We start from the raw sequence: 22,248 nt of genomic DNA on the forward strand, positions 1-22,248 counted from the left end.
CCGCAGCCCAAATCGCTATACATGGCTATAGGGATTTGGGTGTGTGCCTATGTCATTTTTCAACATATCTGTTCGATCCGTTGAGGCAGGCGATATGCAAAGTCCTGACCTGCATGATAATTCCGGAGATGCAGATGCATTTCCCATAGATGCTTATGGTGAAAATGCATCTGCTCTGGACTCAAAGCAGACTACAACAGAACAGAAAAGTAAGGATTGTACGCTCTGACTGGCCATTGGAGATTCAGCTCAAGTGTGAACTGAGTCTAAAGGCCCAATCGCAATGGCATGCTTTACATGTGCTTTGTAAGTTCATTTTATTTTTACCACAACTAAACTGCATCTAAAGCACATGAACTATTGCACTGTATAAAACTATGCAGCCATAGAACACAGGCCCCAGCACTCCTCACATGCTCTATTTACATACAATGAACACAAATTATTATCTTCCTGTGGATCTTTTTTCTTGGATCACTACATATTCAATTAGATTTCTGTAGAACTCTGACTAAAGCCCAGTACACACAACGGCGACAAGAAAACATTTGTAAAGCGTTTCTATCCCATAGGACCTAAAGCGTGTCTCAGATCAGCACATAGTTGTGGCTTGTGATGTGTTACAGATGAAGTTATGTGATCATAAATGTCAAACTAAGCAGGTGGCTTTAAGGTTTTGATTTCATTGCCTCCAGTGTTGAAACTGTCTTCATTGGGTGTGGCAAGGCGTTCCAAAGAGTAGGGGAAGCATGACAGAAGGCTCTGGAGGTGGTCAAGTTATTAGATCCTGCTGATCTGAGGTTGTGAGAGGTGATGCAGTTCCAACACATCCTTCATGAATCTGGGCCTAGATTGTGTAGATTTGAATGTTAGCATGACAATTATGTGAATTAATTAAGGTTTCACAACTGCTGAAACTGATTCCTGAAGTTTATCAATCAGCTAACCCAAGCTGTGCACAGTATTAGAGCTAATAAGGTCTGAGTTCTCTACCTTCCATTCTTGGTGGTGGGTAAAGGGGATAGAATCGAGCCCTGGGGCACATCATATTTTAGTGGCACAAGGTTAGAACTGAAAGGCCCCAAGGCTACCCTTTGTTTTCTGCAAGCCAAGAAGGAGTATAATCATTGGAGGACTAAACCATCAATGCCACAGTAGTCCAGCAGACTGTTAAGTAAGATTTCATGATCAACTGTATCGAAAGCCACTGCGAGATCAAGCAGATAAAACACTTGCCTCTGTCTCCGACCATGAACAGATTGAAGATCTGAACGAAGGCTGTTTCGCTTTTGTGTTGATTCTTGAACCCAGAATGTAGAGGGTCAAAGATGTTGTACCTTAAGAGCTTGGCTTTGAGTTGGAGATACACACCCTTTTCCATAGCTTTCCCCAGAAAGGGACGGTTGGAAACAGGTCCGTAGCTGCTCAAAATATCCACATCTAAGGATGGTCTCTTGAGTAGTGGCTTTATGATTGCTTCTTTCAGGCAGGTAAGAAACGTGCCCACTTGCAAGGAGCAGGTTACTATTTTGTGAAATGCTGGCATAAACATCAGGGCATTTCAACATGAACTCTGTAGGTAGTCTGTTGTAGGTTTGGAAGGATATTTGAGAGATCTTCTTTAGTAATTACCTTGAAGTCAGACCATGGCATAAAGTTGTTTTTGCATCCATTATGAGGCTTTACATAGGTTTCCAGTGCTGCAGATTTAATGGCAGACAAGGTAGATGAGACTATGTGAAGAAGAGGGCAGATTTCTCACATAGGTCCTTTGAGAATGTGATGATGGGTTTCTAACAAAATGGATTGCATCAACAAGATTGTGTGAAATAGCTGGGCAGGTTTTTTGGCTGCTCTTGCTATTTTTGGGATTCAAAAAAAGAGGACTTTTTCTTGTTGATCATTGTCTGGTCATTTTTGGGGTGAAGAATTAGGGAATATTTTTTTGGAGGACTGATGTTTGTGCCATTGTCGTTCCAGTATGGTTCCCTCCTTCTTTAGTTCCTTGATGGAGTTGTCAAACCATTGTGCATGATGTAACGGTGTGGAAAGTTTTATGCATAGGAAAGCAAGAGTCAAAAGCAGATGAAACATAGCAGTGATATTTAAAGTATACCTGAGATGGGTACTTAATAATAAAATATACATACCTGTGGCTTCCTCCAGGCTTATCGCTCCCACGCTGTCCTCCTCTTTTGTTCATAACTGGCCCCAGTAAATCGTCCTGTTGGGGCCAGGCACAGTCCAAGCGCACGTGCTCCCCAGTCTCGCTCCTGTTGCTGTGAGAATTCTGCGACTGCGAAGTAATACTGCGCAGACATAGAATGCTCCAAGAATTGGTAGCACAGTGGGAGCATGCGCAGGGCCGGGCCGACTGGACCAGAGGACATTCCAGCGAACACGCTAAAAAAAAGATTTGGGCGCAGCGCAGGAGAGTTGGGCGCAGCCGGCGCCACCATAGGCCGTAATAGGAATTACGGCTATAGCAGGCAGAGGCAGTAACTTCAGCGCCGTCAGAAGACGGAGCTGAAGTTACTTTTAAAACATAATAATTCGGCTTCCAGCAATTGCTGGAAGCCAAATTATTTCATTCCCCACTATCCATGGCGGCCTAAAGGGGGAATAGTATTTAATACGGCCGGGACTTGTGCGGCAGCAGGATCAGCCATATAACAGCTGTATCCTGCGCCCAAGTCTCCGGCGCCGTTATCTCTCGTACCCCATTCCAGGGCCAATTGCGGACGAACGAGGAGGTGGAGAAGGATGGCGTGGGAGTGATAAGCCTGAAGAGGGCTGGAGAAAGCCCCAGGTATGTATTTTTTTTTTTATTAAGTCCCCATCTCAGGCTTACTTTAAAGGGCACAGAGTCAAGGTCTAAGCAATAGTCAATCCGTCCAGTGTTCTCCCCTGGCTGTTATAGCTGGGTGCTCCACCCACTGCATTCCCCCATTGTGCCCCACCTGGCTTCTTTTTCATGCCACCCGGCTAGAAAAAAATTCTGGCGAGAACAATGCAGTCCATCCAGATCAAAGTCTGAAGATGCTGGGGTGACAGACCTTTCAAAGAAGGATATGCTGGTGCTGTAATGTAAAAGTGGATGGTGTGATGGTCTGACCATACTACAGGTTTTTTTCTACATTGGATATTGATAGCCCTTCCTTGTGTACAAAGGTTAACAGCTTGAGAGAAGCCCAGTTCATTCATGGTGAGAAGTAGCTCACTTCCTAAAGCAGCAAGAGAGTTCATAACGCTCTACCCCCAGACATCATACCAGTCGGTGCAGGATCAGGCAAGCCAGGCCCCAGCAGGACAAATGTAGAAGAAAGGATCCGCAAACCAAGACAGGTTGAAGTGAAAAAGGCTTGAAAAATTTATTTGAAAAAATCCACAAGATATGCAATAAAAACAGGATCAACTGACGCGTATCGGGCCTACCATCTGCCCTTAGTCATAGACTATGACTAAGGGCAGATGGTAGGCCCGATACGCGTCAGTTGATCCTGTTTTTATTGCATATCTTGTGGATTTTTTCAAATAAATTTGTCAAGCCTTTTTCACTTCAACCTGTCTTGGTTTGCGGATCCTTTCTTCTACATTAGCTCACTTCCTAGCTGGGTGGAGTGGGTGTCCACCCTTGTGTTTAAGTCTCTCAGGATTATGCCTCTAGGGCAGTGATGGTTAACCTTGGCACTCCAGCGGTGACAAAACTACATATCCCATCATTCCTCCGCCTCCTAGAGTTATGCTTAGAGCTGTCAGAGTATTGCAATGCCTCATGGGACTTGTAGTTCCACCACAGCTGGAGTGCCAAGGTTAGCCATCACTGTGCTAGGGTGTTCCAATGCTACACAGAATAGAAGATCAGAATTTTCTTGAGAAAGTCTGCATCATCACCACAGGGCTGGCAGACGAGCAATATGTTGATACTTTTCTCATCTGAAAGTTTGGCTGCCATACATTCAAATAATGGGTGGGGCCTACAGCAAAAGGTTTGATTTTCAAATTGGATTTAAAGTATAGAGCAATCATTCCTCGTTGTGTTCTTGCCTCTCCTAGTGTAGCAAAGAATAGTTGACTCGCATGGAAGCTTCCATAGTGGATCCTGCATTTTGAAATAGCCATGTCTCAGTGAGAAAAGCTACATCCAAAGTATGTACTGTATTAAAGAGGAACTCCAGTGAAAATAATGTAATAAAAAAATGTGCTTCATTTTTACAAAAATTATGTATAAATGATTTAGTCAGTGTTTTCCCATTGTAAAATCTTTTAAATCCCTGATTTACATTCTGACATTTATCACATTGTGACATTTTTACTGCTGGCAGGTGATCTCAGTGGAAGGAGGTGCTGCTTGCTTTTTTGGCAGTTGGACCCAGCTGTAACCAGCTATTATTTCCCACAATGCAATGAGGTTCACAGACAGAAAACTGTCAGGACCATAGTCCTGACATCATGCTGTGGGAGGGGTTTCACCACAATATCAGCCATACAGAGCCCCCTGATGATCTGTTTGTGAAAAGGAAAAGATTTCTCATGGGAAAGGGGGTATCAGCTACTGATTGGGATGAAGTTCAATTCTTGCTCACGGTTTCTCTTTAAGTCATGGATAACTGCTCTTTTACTATTTATTGACCTGGCATTGCAGACTACTGCTTAAATATGATTTTCCTGAGATTTTAAACCTGTGTTAAAAGCCCCCAGCAGGGGCCTGCATTCAGGCAGCTGTCTTTGCTTGAAAGTTCTGACATGTAGCTGTTTTTTTTTTTTGGGGGGGGGGGGCTGATATTTTAGTATGGATTTTTATTCCAAATATGAGAACATCCTCTCTTCCCCCTATTCCTTAGCTTTGTCTTTCTGAGACGCCCAAGGGAGTTTACGGCTGGTTGCACACATAGGGCTTGATTTACTAAACCGTGATAACTGATATCACAGTTGCGCTAGCATTTTGGTTGTGCTATAACGCGCATAATGATCGAGAATTTTAGTGCGAAAAACGGCCCCGTTGGGTGACATGCCTCTTACATGTGTTTGAGACTTACATATTGCTCAAATCACAACCACTGCTTTCTTTGTGCTACTTTATTTACTACAAACCTATATAGCCCTGAACTGCACTATACTAGCAACCACAGACCAACATGTTCCTGCCACACTTGATATACATAATAGACAAACAAGGTAGCTGTGCTCCTCCAGTATAGACCATTTGAGCGGCAGCCGGGTAAGCCGTCATTTGGATCACCCTGCGCCCAGCTCCCTGGTGGCAAAAACAAACGTACGCCCCCCTCAAGTATCTTCTGGTATGCGTATAATTTGCTGAGGACCTACGCCGTAGATCTATTGTTTTAGAGATGTTCTGACCCAAGAACTACCTGCTGCCTAATATATCCCTTTAACTATAACAAGTTGATCAATGTTTTCACTTCAAATGTCAGTGGTTTTAATGTTGTGCTTGATTGCTGTAGGTCTGATGATTTTTTTATTTTTTTTTTGACAAAAGTGGAATATAACTTTAAAATGATTCAATGCCCAACAAAACATAAAGGTTTTCCTTTAAAACCATCCAAATAAACAAATATTTTTAACCTTCCTCATCTTTGTGGTGCCTGCTCCCCTTGGAATCACCCCACATGCTAATTGGGAAACCGATAGTTCTAATGTTGATTTTACAATGGGACTTCTGGAGGTGAGCTGGTGCAGTGATCTGTGGTCAATGGTACTGGTGACATGGGGGAGGGACACTCACACCTATCAGCCCCTAACTTTGCTGCTGATTGGGGGGGGGGGGGGACTGTTACAGTTATGGACCAGTATACTGAACACACTAGGTTTTGATATGACCTGATAGAAAGTTGAAAACTTTTTTTGCATTTGCATTGGTACCCTGCACCTCTTTCCACCACAGCTCTCCCTTCTTTAGAGTTGATGTAAATATCTGAATAAATGTATTTACCTACTTACCTTACATTCTGATAAACTGAATTTAAATCTAAGTTAGGACTATACATTTTTAAAAAAATTTCAATTGTAATAATAAAGCATAAAGTAATGGTAGACGCAGTGTAACGTGAAAAAAAGGTTTTGCACACAAGTTCTATTATTTATCAATTGCAATTGCCATGACTTGGCATATGCACTTCTTTTGCCAAATATTATTGTGCCAAAAGGAGACCGTATTAGTTCACCGGAACATCCCGACGACACGCCGCAGGCTATTCAACGCGTGCAGGACAGTGGTGGCGCTACACTGGGGCTTACCCAGGCTTAAGCCCCAGCTGACAAGCTGCCAGCCCACCCAAAAGCCCCCCCCCCAGGGTTGCCAAGCAGCAGGAGGGGTGGAAGCGGAGAGAGGAGGAAGCCGTGGGGACAGCAGCGGAGAAGCTGCCAGCCCAACCAAAAGCCCCCCCAGGGTTGCCAAGCAGCAGGAGGGGTGGAAGCAGAGAGAGGAGGAAGCCGTGGGGACAGCAGCGGAGAAGGGGCCGCCTCCCCCCCCATTCCCTCACCTTGGGGCTCCCCCTCTCTGCCTCGCTCCCCCCTCCAAATATCAGCGGCTAGTCTAGACCAGAGTAGCGGTGCACAGATCGATCTCTCTCTCCCACACTGGGATAAGCGGAAGTGTTCTGCTGCCAGCCGCTGATATCTGGAGGGGAGAGCCAGGCAGAGAGGGGGGAGCCCCAAGGTGAGGGAAGGGGGGGGGAGAAGTCCCCCTTCTCTGCCGCTGTCCCCACAGCTCTCCTTCTCTGCGCTGCCACCCCTCCTAGGGACATCTATACACCTGGCTATACTGGGGACATCACATGGTAAGTCCTACCTACATATACTGGGGACATATACCGCTGGCTACATATACTGGGGACATATACCCCCTGGCTACATATACTGGGCACATATACTGGGGACATAAACCTCTGGCTACATATACTGGGCACATATACCCCCTGGCTACATATACTGGGGACATAAACCTCTGGCTACATATACTGGGCACATATACCTCTGGCTACATATACTGGGCACATATACCCCTGGCTACATATACTGGGCACATATACCCCTGGCTACATATACTGGGCACATATACCCCTGGCTACATATACTGGGCACATATACCCCTGGCTACATATACTGGGGACAGCTATACTCCTGGCTACATATACTGGGAACAGCTATACTCCTGGCTACATATACTGGGAACAGCTATACTCCTGGCTTCATATACTGGGAACAGCTATACTCCTGGCTACATATACTGGGGACAGCTATACTCCTGGCTACATATACTGGGGACACATACCCCTGGCTACATATACTGGGGACATATACCCCTGGGTACACATACTGGCTACAGATACCCATAGCTACATATACTAAGGACATATACCCCTGGCTACATATACTGGGGGCAGCTATACTCCTGGCTACTTATACTGGGGACATATACCCCTGGCTACATATACTGGGCACACATATCCCTGGCTACATATACTGAGGACATATACCCCTGGTTACATATACTGGGGACATCTATATCATTACATGCATTTACTTGGGAAACGCTGTCTGTCATTATGTGCATTAACTGGTGAAAATGCTGTCTCTCATTACATGCATTTACTGGTGAAAGGCTGTCTGTCATTATGTGCATTAACTGGTGAAACGCTGTCTCTCATTACATGCATTTACTGGTGAAACGCTGTCTCTCATTACATGCATTTACAGGTGAAAGGCTGTCTGTCATTACGTGCATTTATTGGTGAAAAGCTGTCTCTTAAGCTGGTTTCACACCAGGACGTTGCGTTTTAGGGGGCGTTATGGTCGCATAACGTGCCCCTAACGCAACGCCTGGTGCTCTCTGCTGTGGACGTCAGAGTGAGCCGCATTGTGCAGCTCACTCTGGCGTCCGTGATGCCGTGATGCATACTCTTGGACGCATGCGGCATCACGTGGTCCCGCCCGGCCAATCGCCGCACAGAGCGGCCGCTCCAGGAAGTAAACACTGCACGTCACTGAGTGCAGTGAATATTAATTAGCCATGTGCCTGGCCGCTCTCCGCTCCTTCCCAACTTTACTGAGCATGTGCAAGCAGTCTAACGCGGCTCTGCCGCTTATGAAGTACTGCATGCAGTACGTTGTCTTATGGCGCAGCGTTACTAAGTAACGCAACGTGGACACTGTGAACAGCCCATTGATTTTTCATTGCTGTGCGGTGGGGTGCGTTACAGGCTGCTCTAACGTGCGCCTGTAACGTCCCACTGTGAAACCAGCCTTGTGTACATTTACTGGTGAAAGGCTATCTCTTATGGGCATTTAGTGGGAAAACGCTGTCTCTCATTATGTGCATTTACTATTGAAAGGCTGTCTCTCATTACATGCATTTACTGGTGAACGGCTGTCAGTCATTACGTGCATTTACTTCATTTTTTTTTATTGTAACTACATTAGCTGGTACAACTACATTAGAGTTAGCCCCACCCACATGATGTCATGACTACGCCCACTCCTTTTGCGCGCCGCAAATTTCCCCCCTGAGCCCCGCCAGCCAGCCATTGTGCCCCTTCTGAGTCCCCCAAAAAATCTGAAGCTGGAGCCGCCGCTGGCGCAGGAGAATGGCTTCTGCATGCGTTATTAGATGTGAAAGAGCCCTAATACTATAAGGGGTCGTTAAAAGTGGACAGAGTCCTTGGTCAAGCAAAATTGGATGTGTGTGCATGCACATTACTGTAGCAGCCTCTTTTAGGAAAACACAAAAACATTGTCTAGCCTTGCTGCGCATTACTCATGCCCTGCAATTTTAGTACACTATTCCCATTCCTTTCCCCATCTGTGTGCAATTCAGAATGATCACCTGTCATAGCGTCAGGCACTCGGTCCATATGTTATTCCACTGGCTTGTGGTCACATGACCATCTAGTAGTGAAGGTCCTTTGCTTAGTCATATGATCACCATAGAGCGATCAGCTTGAGCAATAGCGAGCGGCGGAAACAGGCTAGTGGTTGGGTTTCCGGTGTCCGGAGGATGCTCGCCCCCCTCAGGAGAGCTGTACGGAGTGACTGTGACAGTAGGAAGGAGCGCTGTGAGGTGAGGGAGGGGGCTGCTCGGGCCCCGGACGGCGCTGTACGGAGCTGTCAGCCGTTCCTGATGCTGCAGGGTGTGTCTGTCCTCGCCTGATGCCCGCCCGGTAACTATCACTGATACGTGCTGTCTGGGGATGTACAGGGGATTCCTCCTCCCAACACACAAACTGACGCCTGGTGTTGTTATTGTGCTCTGATACTTCTCTACTACCCTATGTGCCTGCCTGCTGGATGCTTGCTGATCACTAGAATCACTGGTCATGTTTATGTTCCTGTGCAGATGAGTGGAGCTGATTTGTTGTCAGTCCCTTTATACATTCCCAGAATACTGGTTCCTGGATGCAGACGTTCCTCTTTATGTTCACTTTTTATATATTTTCCAACAGTAAAATATCATTCTTCTATGGAATATTATACAGGTGCAAGAGGCACAGAAGCTCATGTGTATCTAGAATTGGCTTATTAGGTTTTTGTGTGTGTACAATTACTGGAATAAGCGAGGCTAAACAGAAATGAAAAACAATGGAGCTAAATTTGGAAAATTATATAGAGCTGATATAATTACTTTATAGTGCTGTCATCTTCAGCAGTGCTGTAAAATGTACATAGTCATGTCACTGACTCTCCCTCAGAGGCTCTCACAATGTAATCCCTACCTTAGTCATAGGTCCGTCATATTCTAGGGCCAAGCACTAACTTCTGAATGTGATAAGGCCATTGAGAGTTATGGTTTTGTTCCTGCTAATTGCAGTTCCTATAGATAGAAACCATGGGAAAGTAGAATTTAACGCTCATCTCCATCTCTGTGTATAACACACAAAGGGAGTATTTTAACATGCAGATCTTTTCTGTACTGTTAACAAAAAATATATAAACTATAGATATTCCAGGTCAACTGAAACCAGAAATGGAGTTGCAAATGTGCAAGATCTAACCTGATTTAGCAACTGCTGACCAGTTTAATAGCATTGAATTAAACAGTTACAGGTTAATTATTCAGCAGTTCCTAAATCTGTTTAGACCATGATTATTTTCAGTGCTGCCTTTGGAAATTTTCTGGTTCCCGTTGAACATAGCTCCCAACTGTCCCTCTTTTCCCCTCATTTGTCCCTCTTTGTATGTAAATATATATATATTGCTGTACTAAAAAATATGTTTAACTCTAAACTTTATTCCCATCCTTTTAAATTGATGTATTGCTAATTTTAAAATGTTAATATGAAGGAAAATGAACCAGAATAGAAAGGACCAATGTGGTTTGAATCAGTGTCGGACTGGGAGCTGGAAAAGCTGAAAAAATCCACTTGGTGCCTGGGCAAGCAGCAGTAATCAGGTGTTGCTGCTCACAGTGAAGACTTTCTGCAGGTTTCTATTGGGATTGATATCACGGGGTTTCTGCTGCTTGGCCAGCAGGTGGATTTCCTCAGTTTTTCCACCTCCCAGTCTGCAACTGGTTTGAATTCTAAAACAAAATATTTTTCTTATGAAACCTTTATGGTGGGTGTGACGGGGCGTGGTCAGGGGTGTGACAGGGGCATGGCTTAAGTGTCCCTCTTTCTCATCTCAAAAAGTTGGGAGGTATGGAAGAGGAATTTTAATGTTTGTTAAATATTTTGAGCCACACTGACAGACTGTATTATGACTTTTATCATTATCTGCTGTTCTCCCTACATGCCATGAGCTCTGAAATAGTAACAACCTTCCATCTTCAGTGATGTTTCTCTTCATCTTTACATGTTCTGTTGATTTTCTGAGTGCAAAGTTAGTTTTAGTTGATAAGTACACTAACACAAGTGTACTTCAATTGGACTTTGATCAATAATGCAGTACACTTAATTTTTTTTCTCCCATCTTTAACATACTATATTTAAAACTCAGTAGAAGCTGTGAGTTTCTATAGCAAATACCCGTTCTCAATGCTTTGTAACTGCTTTTCTTGTAAATTATTCTTTTCCTTACCCCTATGCAGATGGTAACCGCTCTTCAAGAAATGCTGAGCACTAGTGTACTTGCTAGAGTTGATGATATTTATTTATGCACTAGTCACCTTAGCCCGTTTAGAAACGGGTTAGGTCTGTCATTACTTCGCCGCGCGCACACACACGACTGCTCCTTCTGGTCCCGTCCTCCGGTTTTCGGCACCGTAGGCAGTGTCTCTGCATCTTGTCCCTGCACATACGCAGCACTGACACAGGGACAAAAACAAACGCAGAGACACTTGCCAAATATATATAGAGATATATTTTTGTGTGGTTTACTTAACCTCTTCCAGACAAGGCGTCTCTGACCCCTTAAGCACCAGAGACCTTTTATTTTTTCAAATACGAGCAGTGATCACTGTGTTGTGATCATGGGGTCAGGAGCCAATTTCATGAGATGCAAATAATCTCTTTGCATTCAAATTTCATGTACATTATATGCAGCTTGAAATTGGACCAATCACAATAGCTTCCTGTCATTTTTTTACTGCTGCAAGTTAAAAGGAAACCCATGCATACCTGGTGCTTCCTCCAGCTCCCTCCAGGCTTATCGCTCCCAGGCTGTCCTCCTCCGCCTCTTCGTTTTTTCGCAATTGGCCCTGGAGAGTCCGCTGGTTTGGGGCCAACTTGCGCGACCTAACTGTACGTGCTCCCCTGTATTGCTCCCAATGGGAGCGTACGCGGTTGGACTGCACATGTGCCAACAGTAATGCCAATGCTACTGCAAATTTATGGTATGCAGCTTGACAATTAACCAAATTTTGCAAAGTGGAATTCAGTTAATTTTCAAGCTGCACATATTTGCATACAAATTAGCATAATCCTGCATCAACTCAAACTATTTTCATCGCATAGTAAGTCCCTAGAGCTGAAAAACATCCTAATCTACTTGAGGCTGTCAAAACTTTAAACTTTTTTTTTTTAAGACCAAAATAAGGCTATGGGTTTCCAGGAAGGTCTTATTTAGGATTCTGACTATAGATACCGTTTAGCTCATCAGCTCATTTTCATTTCAAGTTTGTTTTACATAATGTAAGCTACCAATTGCCAGGGATTGTCTAATGTTGTGTAACGCCTACAGGACAGTTTACCCAGAGCTTTCATGTTGTGAGTGGAACTTTACAGTTGTGTGTCCTCCTTGCAAGGTCATAAAAGGCAGTGAATGGGTATTGTACCTTGTAACTGCAGGTGTTCTAGGACACTATCAGGCAGTTGTGATGTTTTTCCAACCCTACAGTGTGCAAACAATAGGAACCTTGTTTATAATTCAGCATTCACGTCTCTTGAGGATTCTAAATATTCATAATCATGTGTTTGTAAAATAGGACGCCTTTCTTACTGTTTCATACTTCACACCAGTCAGTCAAACATAAATTCTTCAACACGCACAGCACTTCATCACTGATAAAGCTCAGCATTTTTAAAGGGAACCTAAACTGAGGAGTATATGGATCTTTCCTTTAAAAATCATGCCAGTTGCCTCACTCTCTTAGGCCTGGTGCACACCAGAGGAGTTTTTCTGAGCGTTTTGAGTTTTTAAATCTGCTGCTAATGTTATCCTATGTGTCTGTGCACACTGGAGCAATGAGGTTTTGTAAAAAACCCCATAGCATTACATTGGGAAGAGCTTTTGAAACCTCTAAAAGCTCTTCCCAATGTAATGCTATGGGGGTTTTTACAAAACCTCATTGCTCCAGTGTGCACAGACACATAGGATAACATTAGCAGCAGATTTAAAAACTCAAAACGCTCAGAAAAACTCCTCTGGTGTGCACCAGGCCTTAGGCCTGGTGCACACCAAAAACCAGGGCTGTGGAGTCGGAGTCGTGGAGTCGGAGTCGTGGAGTCGGGCAATTTTGGGTGCCTGGAGTCGGAGTCGGGAAAAAATGCACCGACTCCGACTCCTAATGAATTTGTAACTGTAATTAAAATAGAAAATGTGATAAAATGTTCTATTTCCCAGATAATAGTCATTAAAAATAATGTATATATACAGTAATAGCTGTGCTTAGTCCACAAAAATGAAATAAACCAGTCAAAATTAGTTACTTGTGCTGCTTCAATAAAGCAGTCCCCGTATTTTTAAGGTCAGATATACATATCTGATTGTGACTGTATATATGATGTGTACACAGGAATCTCTTATATATACTAAATAACATCTATGCTGTAAGAATAAAGCCTGATGTGTAGCTGTGTCACTAATAGAGATGGTCAACGAGATGGAAATAATTCTGCATTGATGCTGATTTATGCAAATGTATGCACTCCCTTTGCTGATGAAATCAAATAATGTGATATGTTATTAAAATTTGGTTTGGTGATTACAAATTAAAGGGTAACTGAAACGGATGAAAAGTAAAGTTTTATACATACCTGGGGCTTCCTCCAGCCCCCTTCAGGCTAATCAGTCCCTCGCTGTCCTCCACCACCCGGATCTTCTGCTATGAGTCCTGGTAATTCAGCCAGTCAGCGCTGTCCGGCCGCATGCCGCTCCCACAGCCAGGAGCATTCTGCACCTGCATAATAGTGCTGCACAGGTGTAGTATGCTCCTGGCGGCGGAGTGTGTGCATGCGCACTACGCCTGACTGGCTCAAGTACCTGGACTCATAGCAGAAGATCCAGGTGGTGGAGGAGGACACACAGGGACTGATTATCCTGAAGGTGGCTGGAGGAAGCCCCAGGTATGTATAGTACTATACTCTACATATGCACTCCCCACAGAGCTGCAGGAATCCACTGAGAATGCTGTCCACATTGAACACAGAGGTGTTGTCTGTTTACAATCTCCTCATTCCCCTGCAGAGTACCTGCACATCATTCTTACATGTACCCACACTTACATTGCCTAGGGCCTGATAGATGTTCTTTGTTCCGGTTTGTACCTTTTACAAGTACTCTTACCAAGGACTAGTTTTAGTCTAAAGGGAATAAATATAGTAGTCTACATATCCTTCTCACTTCAGTTGTCTTGTAAAATTCCTAAGCGTTGGCAGTTAAGAGACGAATTTCATGTTACATACTTTTAATCAACAAAATTGTAATATGCAAATTAGAGGAGTCGTGGAGTCGGAGTCGGTGGAATCCTAAACTGAGGAGTCGGAGTCGGTGGATTTTTGGACCGACTCCACAGCCCTGCCAAAAACCGCTAGCAGATTTTGAAATGCTTTTTCTTCTTTTTCTGTAGTGTTTCAGCTAGCATTTTGCGGTTTTGTGAAGCGTTTTTGGTGTAGTAGATTTCATGTATTGTTACAGTAAAGCTGTTAAACGCCTGGCAAACCGCTCTGAAGTGCCGTTTTTCAGAGCGGTTTGCGTTTTTCCTATACTTAACATTGAGGCAGAAACGCATCCGCAATCCAAAATCTGCAGCAGCCCGGGAGTATGCGTTTCTGCAAAACGCCTCCCGCTCTGGTGTGCACCAGCCCATTGAAATACATTACCCTAGCGGATCCGCACCCGCAAGCGGATCGCAAACCGCAGCAGAACCGCTCTGGTGTGCACTAGGCCTTACTGATCCTGTGTCTCTAATACTTTTAGCCACAGTCCGTGAACCAGCATGCAGATCAGGTGCTCTGACTGAAGTCAGACTGGATTAGCTACCTGCTTGTTTCAGGTGTGTGATTCAGACACTACTGTAGCCAAAGAGATCAGCAGAACTGACAAGCAACTGGTATTGTTTAAAAAAGAAGCATCCATACCCCACTCAGTTAAGGCTCCCTTTAAAGCTATATGAAGATGGGGTCTTCCTTTGGAAACTAAAGAATTGCTGGCTAGGAAGCTTAAGCGCCACATTGTTGGCCACTGAAGCCTGTCGCTGCCAACGTGAATAAGGATGGTGTTTAAAGTTTGCCTAGTAGGGTAGCTCAGTCAGCACATGGGATATGGGGGGGGGGAGCAGAGGGAAGCCCACTTATCTCACTGTCATGTACTCAGGTGCTGTGCAAAATATGCTACAGTACAGTTCTAAGTATGTGTAGACAGCCCTCCTAAACACCCATCAGGCCTTGTGAAGGCACCTAGGTTGCCTTGGGCAATGCAGCTCTGGATATTACTGAGAGCAATGTGCAGTTACACTTAAAGGGACATGAGCAGCTTTTTTAAAAAAATAAAAATATATAAAACAAACATCCCCTAAGGAAGGTTCATAATGGTTATGGAATCCAAAATATTTGCTTTGATTTTAAGTAGGATGCAACAGATTGTATGTACCATTGATGTGATAGGCAGCATATCCACAGCCTTACCGTGCATGATGCCTCTCCACGCCTTCACAAATACCTTGTGGGACTTCCTGTCCTGTGGTCCCCTCCACACCCACCTTTTGTCAACTCCTGTTCTATGCATGAATGTGTGATGACATCATCAAACAAGCATGAACAGGGAAGAGCCAGCCTATCAGACCTTCCTCTGCTCTTCTGACACTACCATCCCACCCGCTGCTCCATTGAAGAACAAGGGGAGGGATCACATGAGGGGGGGGGGCAGATAGTGTAGTGGTTCCAGGTGGGAGAGTGTGGCGGTGGGGGGAGCATGGAGGGATTAGAATGTTGTATAATAATATTATCATTGAGAAAGGTGGAGCCTGATAGGAAATACGGTTTATTGGAGGAAGGCCTAGTGCACACCAGAGCGGTTCTGCTGCGGTTTGCGATCCGCTTGCGGGTGCGAATCCGCTAGGGTAATGTATTTCAATGGGCTGGTGCACACCAGAGCGGGAGGCGTTTTGCAGAAACGCATACTACCGGGCTGCTGCAGATTTTGGATTGCGGATGCGTTTCTGCCTCAATGTTAAGTATAGGAAAAACGCAAACCGCTCTGAAAAACGGCACCTCAGAGCGGTTTGCCAGGCGTTTTTGTTACAGTAGCTGTTCAGTAACAGCTTTACTGTAACAATACATGAAATCTACTACACCAAAAACGCTTCACAAAACCGCAAAATGCTAGCTGAAACGCTACAGAAAAAGAAGAAAAAGCGTTTCAAAATCTGCTAGCATTTTGCGGATCTGCTAGCGGTTTTTGGTGTGCACCAGGCCGAAGTGTGTGTGGAGGTATCTGAAATTGCATTGCAAAGAGTGGGTCATGAATAGCACTTTACATACAAGTATAAGATATGCAGTTTATCAGTGACTGCTCTCTGCTCACTTGTATCCTCTTCAGCAGCTGATACCAGAGTGTTATTTTAACACTTGTGTGTCAAGGCATAGCTGCGCTTCTCTATATCACAACATCAGCATACCTCTGCCCAGTACATTTAATAAAGGTCTTCATAAGAAAGCTTTATGACTTTAAAACTACTCTCTTTTATATCATTATCTCCGAGGCCTGATTTACTAAAGTTCTCCTGGGCTGAAGATCATTGGAGAGCAGAAAATATTTGTTTTCAGTTATATGGTTTTTTATATATATATATATTTTTTTTTTTTTTTTGCATCATTCTCTAATATTTGTAGTTTACACACTACACTCAGCATTCTAAATGATTTCACAGAGCAGGCTAATGACCTTTTAAACTTTCCTCTGCAGAAAAAACAAAATGCAGTGACAGTTGATATAATAAGCTTCAGAAGACAGAGCTCTCTGCGACTTTGAAAGTTGGAGAGTTCAATTAGGCTTTTTTGCATAGATAACTGGAGATTATTAACTCTTCATGTACTGGAAACATTAGACTCAAAACTCTGCTGCTAATGTTTTATTTCTTAGATGTACTACATATAAAAATTATTATCATACGGTAAGTTTATTTTCACTTCAGATTCCCTTTAACCACTTGCCAACCGCAGCGGCGGTAGTCCTAGGACCACCTAATGCCGACTTTTATTGCTGTACAGCGCTGCGATCTAAGGCAGCGATGTACACCGATGTAACCGTGTGACACGGCTGTCCCCTCAGTGTTCTCCCCAGGCTCTTTTAGCCGGGTGCTCCACCCGGCTAGTTTTGGTGAGCACCCGGCTGTCATCGGCTCAATTCCACCTCTGTTGTAAGCAGAAATGTGCAGAGAAGCACTGGCCCTGCATTCTTTCATCTCACCCCACCCTCCTACTTTTTAATGCCACCCGGCTACTTTTTCATGCCACCCGGCTGGAAAAAAATTCTGAGGAGAACACTGCCCCTCCTGAAGCAGGAAAGTGGTCGGCTGTCATAGGCTGAAGCCTATGACAGCTGATCACGCTGATTGGCTGGTGGGGGGGGGGAGGTTTCACTACAACATTTTTTTTTTTAAAGATATATTTATTTAAAAAAGTATCAAACAAATATGAAAAAAAAAAAAAAGAGGGGGGGGGGGGGGGATCACTTGTGTGCTGAGTTGGACGGCCCTGCAGTGAGGCCTTAAAGAAAACATGAACTGAAAATAAAAAGTCAAAATAACCATACACAGGTCATACTTACCTCCTGTGTAGTCTACTACTCAATCTGTCTCTTCTCCTGCGTTCCATTTGTCCACTGTGATCAATGGATTTCTCCATCCTTTTTAAAAACTGTAATATCACCCACTTGAGCCATAGGGAAACATGGACATTACCTTGCACATTCATTTATAACTGACAACTGCTGAGAAATAACTGTCAGCAACTGGTATATTTCAGTTCAGACAAAATATTGTCAACTGGAAGGGATCACTGTAAGAAGAAAATGTTAAGCTTCTCAGAGGAACTGAAGGTGAGGTTAGTATGTAATATTCATTTGCAGCTACGTCATGTGTTTATTTTAAATAATTTTCCTCGCTTCAGGTTCCCTTTAAAGCTGCAGTGGCCTATTAAGTGAAAAATGGCCTGGTCTTTAGGGGGGCTTAACACGGCAGTCCTCAAGAGGTTAAACTCCAGGCAAAATAAATAAAATGTCATTTATATTTGCAGAAAGAAGTTGTGTACAAGTGCCTGTCTCTTCCTCTAGATCAGATGGAAGAAAAAAACAAAAAACATTTTGTAAGGGGGGCTTGTAGCAGGAGTCCTTCTTCTAGTTACTATAGACTTGATAAGATGGGTCTGCCATCCTCTGAAGTCCTGACCACAGCTCTCCGCAGAGTATCAGCAGCAACCTGGTGATTACTGTGACATGACCACATCCCCTTGTGTTGTGTAAAGGAAAGGGTAACCCAAGCAAACCTTTACTGTTTGCATTTCTCGTGTCACTGATTTAATACGTAAAGAAAACCTTCCAACCAGAGCACAACCAAAACACATATAAAGGGAAATGCCAGGATGCATTAACGCCTGTCTCTAATTTAATTGTCATGAAAAACACAGGAATTAGTTCAACATGAACGTATTCGGCCACCGGGATCCCCATGTACCCGCTATTTTTCCGGGGATCCGGTGGCCAATCTGTGGGGGAGGGGGCGGGACTAATTTTAAAGCAGACCTGAACTTATTTTTTTCAGGAAAAACAGAAATGCAACAACCTCATCCTGGATTTTGACTACTCTCTGCCTACCACCTGCACCGACCTCTGCCTGGATTTTGACTACTTTGTCTGCCGCCTGCACTGACATCTGCCTGGATTTTGACTACTCTCTTCCTACCTCCTGCACCGACCTCTGCCTGGATTTTGACTACTTTCTGCCTACAGCCTCCTGCACCGACCTCTGCCTGGAATTTTGACTACTTTCTGCCTACAGCCTCCTGCACCGACCTCTGCCTGGAATTTGACTACTCTCTACCTGCCGCCTGCACCGACCTTTTCCTGGATTTTGACTACTCTCTGCCTGCCTTATTTGTACAGTTTCAAAAATTTTTAAGGTTTTTTTTTCATAAATTTAATTCAACAAATGTGTGTTCTAGTCTTTTATTTATATGCCGAATGTTTACCAGGCTTGTAGTCTGGCATATTTTGGTGAGCTATGACTTAAAGTGAACCAGAGACGAAGCACCCTTGTGTATTTTACCATATAGATCAGTAAGAACATTAGAGAAAACACTTACCATGCTCTTTTTCATCCTCACTGCTAAAAGTGTCTGTTATCAGCTGTGATAAGAATCCCGGACTGAGCATTCAGTCTGGCTTTGCAGGTAATAATAGCTGAGTCATTATAGCAGAACCACAAGGGGGCAGGCTTGGGCTTGAAAAGACACCTGAGAAGACAGACTCAGCTATAATCTTTCCGTAGCAAAGCTAGACTGAGTGCTCAGTCGGGGATTCTTATCAGAGGTGATAAGTCAGATTAAACAGAGAACAATGAAACAAAGAGCAGATTAGGTGTTTACTGTCATGTTCCCACTGATTTATAAGGTAAATTACAAGAGGGTGCTTCATCTCTGGTTCTCTTTAAGACTTGGAGGCCTAAAATTCTTGAAAAAATGTACCACTTTTGACTCATAATTCCTGACAGAAATGCACCGCCAGGGAGGTTAAACAATACCAGTTATGTGGTTGTCATGCTGAACCTCTGTCTCTGATACATTTATCCATAGACCCTGAACAAACATGCAAATCAGGTGTTTCTGACTGATGTCTGACTGAATTAGCCACTTGCTTGTTTCAGTTGTGGGATCTAGATACTCCTGCAGCTAATGAGATCAGTAGGACTGCCAGGAACTGGTATTATGTAAAAGGAAATAAATATGGCAGCTTTTATATCTGCCTACCCATAGGTGTTGCTGTGTTACATGGGTCCTGCTCTTGTCCTACTTTGGTGACACCCACAACCTCCAGTGATGCACATAAGCCAGCAGTATAATGCTAAGTAATTTTATTGGATCCGGAGACCCAGTAATAAAGATAAATGTAACAATTTACCTTATAGCAATATGTTAGGTCATAGCATCTTAACTCACAGTTATGGCAATAATGGAATACCAACAATTGCTTGCAAAGGAATGGAATGGAGAATGACACCTCCAAAGCCTCTGGGAAAATCCAGAGATGTCAAATTCCAAAAATCATAGTAAATTAAGTGCACTTTAAAGAACAAGCGACACCCATGCTAACCTAGAAATAAAAAACACATACGTAGATAAATACTACTTCTACTTACATAACAGATGTATTGTGCTAGCCACGTAATGATTCCTGTGAATTTTATAAAGGAAAAGCAGAAAATCCTATTCAAGGCAGTGATTATCTTGCCAAGCTAATGCTGACATCATATCCTCCCTGACTCTTCCCCCTACCCCCTTCTCTTGCTCATTGTGTATTCATTAGCTGCCCTCCTCCCAGTGTCTTCAGACACTCCCACTGAGGCGTATACTAACAACTGCACTGTCTTTTTTTTATTTACACATCCAATCACTGAGTCACCTCAGCCTTGCTTATAAACACAAGTAATCAGAGGGTTTCTGATAAGCAGCTAGGCAGGGAAATAAAAGGAAGAGGAGGAATATATTATAGATAAAAATAACTCCCAGCATTCAACTCATTGGCACTGTTTGGCACTAGGGCCAGTGCTCCTAAAGTATGTGATAACTACAAACCATAACAGCAGAAAAAGTTTTGCAAGTTTTGAATGCAGGATTAGCATCTTTATCAGTTAATGCACTCAGACCAGTTGCTGTTGAAATTTGATGTTTATGGTGACAATACCGTTTTTAATGACAAGTGTATAAACTGTATGTTATAATCAAACTCGGGTAAACATTTTAAGCTAATTTCTCCAAACACTGGCCAGTGTTAATCTAAGCAGTAGGCCGGCAGTTAAATAAAACATTATTTGTAATCCACTAGGAGCTTCTCTCAGGAGAACAGCAGCAGGAAGAACACAAGCTGGATTATTAGATACTAGTCTACCTAAGCCCGTTTAAAAACGCGCTCTAGGTAGTGAAATTACCGCCGCCAGTCAGTGCGTGTGCCCGCCACGAGCACACGCCCGGCCGCCCTGCTCCCTGGCCGGCCTCCCATTTCAACGGCTATCTGTTCTGCGCACATGCGCAGTGCTAAAAAGCCACGGACGGACAGACAGGGAAAGTGGATGATGCAGGGACAGTCAAGTCTTATTGTATAGGATATATGAACAGTGTTCTCCCCAGAAATTTTTTTCAGCCGGGTGGCATGAAAAGGTAGCCGGGTGGAGAAGTAAGCGCCCTTTTCCACCAGGAAACGTGATTGCAATTGCGCTGATAACGCAACCTACAATTTCCACTACCTGTGATTGTGCTGTATAGCTGCCGGAAACAGAGCACAATCGCCCGATGATTGCAGTTCGGAAAAAAAAAAAAAGTATAATAGTGGGAAATGAGCACTGCGAATTGCATGTTATCGCTATTAACTACACAAACGCAGAATTCTCCAGACTACAGGAGCATGAGCGACAGAGGTGCACAGATGAGGCTTTGCATGCAACCAGCTGTAGTTGGGGATCATTTGGAGGGGACAGCAGCAGCCTGAAGGGCAGCAAAACCACAGAAAGGGACCAGATAAGACTGCTAGGGGCTGGAAGAAGCCCTAGCTAAGTAGATCTAATCTCTTCCCCCCCAGTGCAAATGTCCTTTAAGGTATTATTATGAGACTGTCACTTTTATTGAACAGTGATAAGTTGGCACTTTTTTGACATTCATGACTTTGCATGGATACACACTTCTCCCCATTAAGGTGCCACATTCCTTTAGTGACCTCTCTTTAAATTACTCAGAAGTGGTATACTGTAGTCCGTGTGCTACTTGTTTGTTTTTCTGTTGCTGGAAGCTAATTACCTGGATGTCTTGTGAAGTTGAAAGAGTTAATTAGAAGTCCTCTGCAGTATGGGGTGCTGGAGTGACTGAGCTGTCACTGTGTAACGTCACGCTGCCCTGCACTCTGCCCGTGCGTTCTGTGTGAGGAGCAAGGATGATCTCTCCTCCCTGGTGTGACGACAGCTGCTGCTGCTGGCTAGACGGACTTGTGAGGGGCGGGGAGCACACGCTTCCTCTCTGTTATTACTGGCTGGTAGTGATGGGAATTCCGGCTCTTCTCAGAGAACCGGCTCTTCTGAATCGGCTCCCATTAAAGAGCCGGCTCTTACGGCTCTGAATCGGCTCTTCATTAAATATCACTAGACAGCACTCAGAATCGGAGTAAAAGCCCCGCCCCCGTCTCCATGACAACTCCAAACTGCTTCTCTGAATGGGGCAATCCCTCCTGCTACTGCTCTGCTCCGCCCCATACACTCCTACAAGCTGGAAGAGGACTACATCTCCCAGCATGCCTCAGCGCCCTTTATTACAGAGCAAAGCAGAGCTCTGTGGGGCGGCTGAGGCATCGGCTCTTTTAAAACTGAGAGCCGGC

At 44.1% G+C, this 22,248-nt stretch overlaps 2 protein-coding genes across 5 annotated transcripts in view; one reads left to right on the forward strand and one right to left on the reverse strand.

The window, feature by feature from the left end:
• Positions 1-9,211, reverse strand: part of FTCDNL1 (formiminotransferase cyclodeaminase N-terminal like) — a 191,796-nt gene extending 182,585 nt beyond the window's left edge. Inside the window, exon 1 of one of the 3 annotated variants that reach the window (XM_068245091.1) lies at positions 8,846-9,211. The gene's annotated coding sequence lies outside the window, so the exon portion shown is untranslated. The remainder of the gene's footprint in view (positions 1-8,845) is intronic. The other 2 variants (XM_068245092.1, XM_068245089.1) reach the window with 2 other exon arrangements.
• LOC137524793 (ras-related protein Rab-5B-like) overlaps positions 8,975-22,248 on the forward strand; it is an 81,741-nt gene continuing 68,467 nt past the window's right edge. The window contains exon 1 of one of the 2 annotated variants that reach the window (XM_068245093.1): positions 8,975-9,179. The gene's annotated coding sequence lies outside the window, so the exon portion shown is untranslated. The remainder of the gene's footprint in view (positions 9,180-22,248) is intronic. The other variant, XM_068245095.1, reaches the window with a different exon arrangement.

The sequence above is a fragment of the Hyperolius riggenbachi genome, chromosome 7, assembly GCF_040937935.1.
Source record: "Hyperolius riggenbachi isolate aHypRig1 chromosome 7, aHypRig1.pri, whole genome shotgun sequence".
NCBI classification, from domain to species: Eukaryota; Metazoa; Chordata; class Amphibia; order Anura; family Hyperoliidae; genus Hyperolius; species Hyperolius riggenbachi.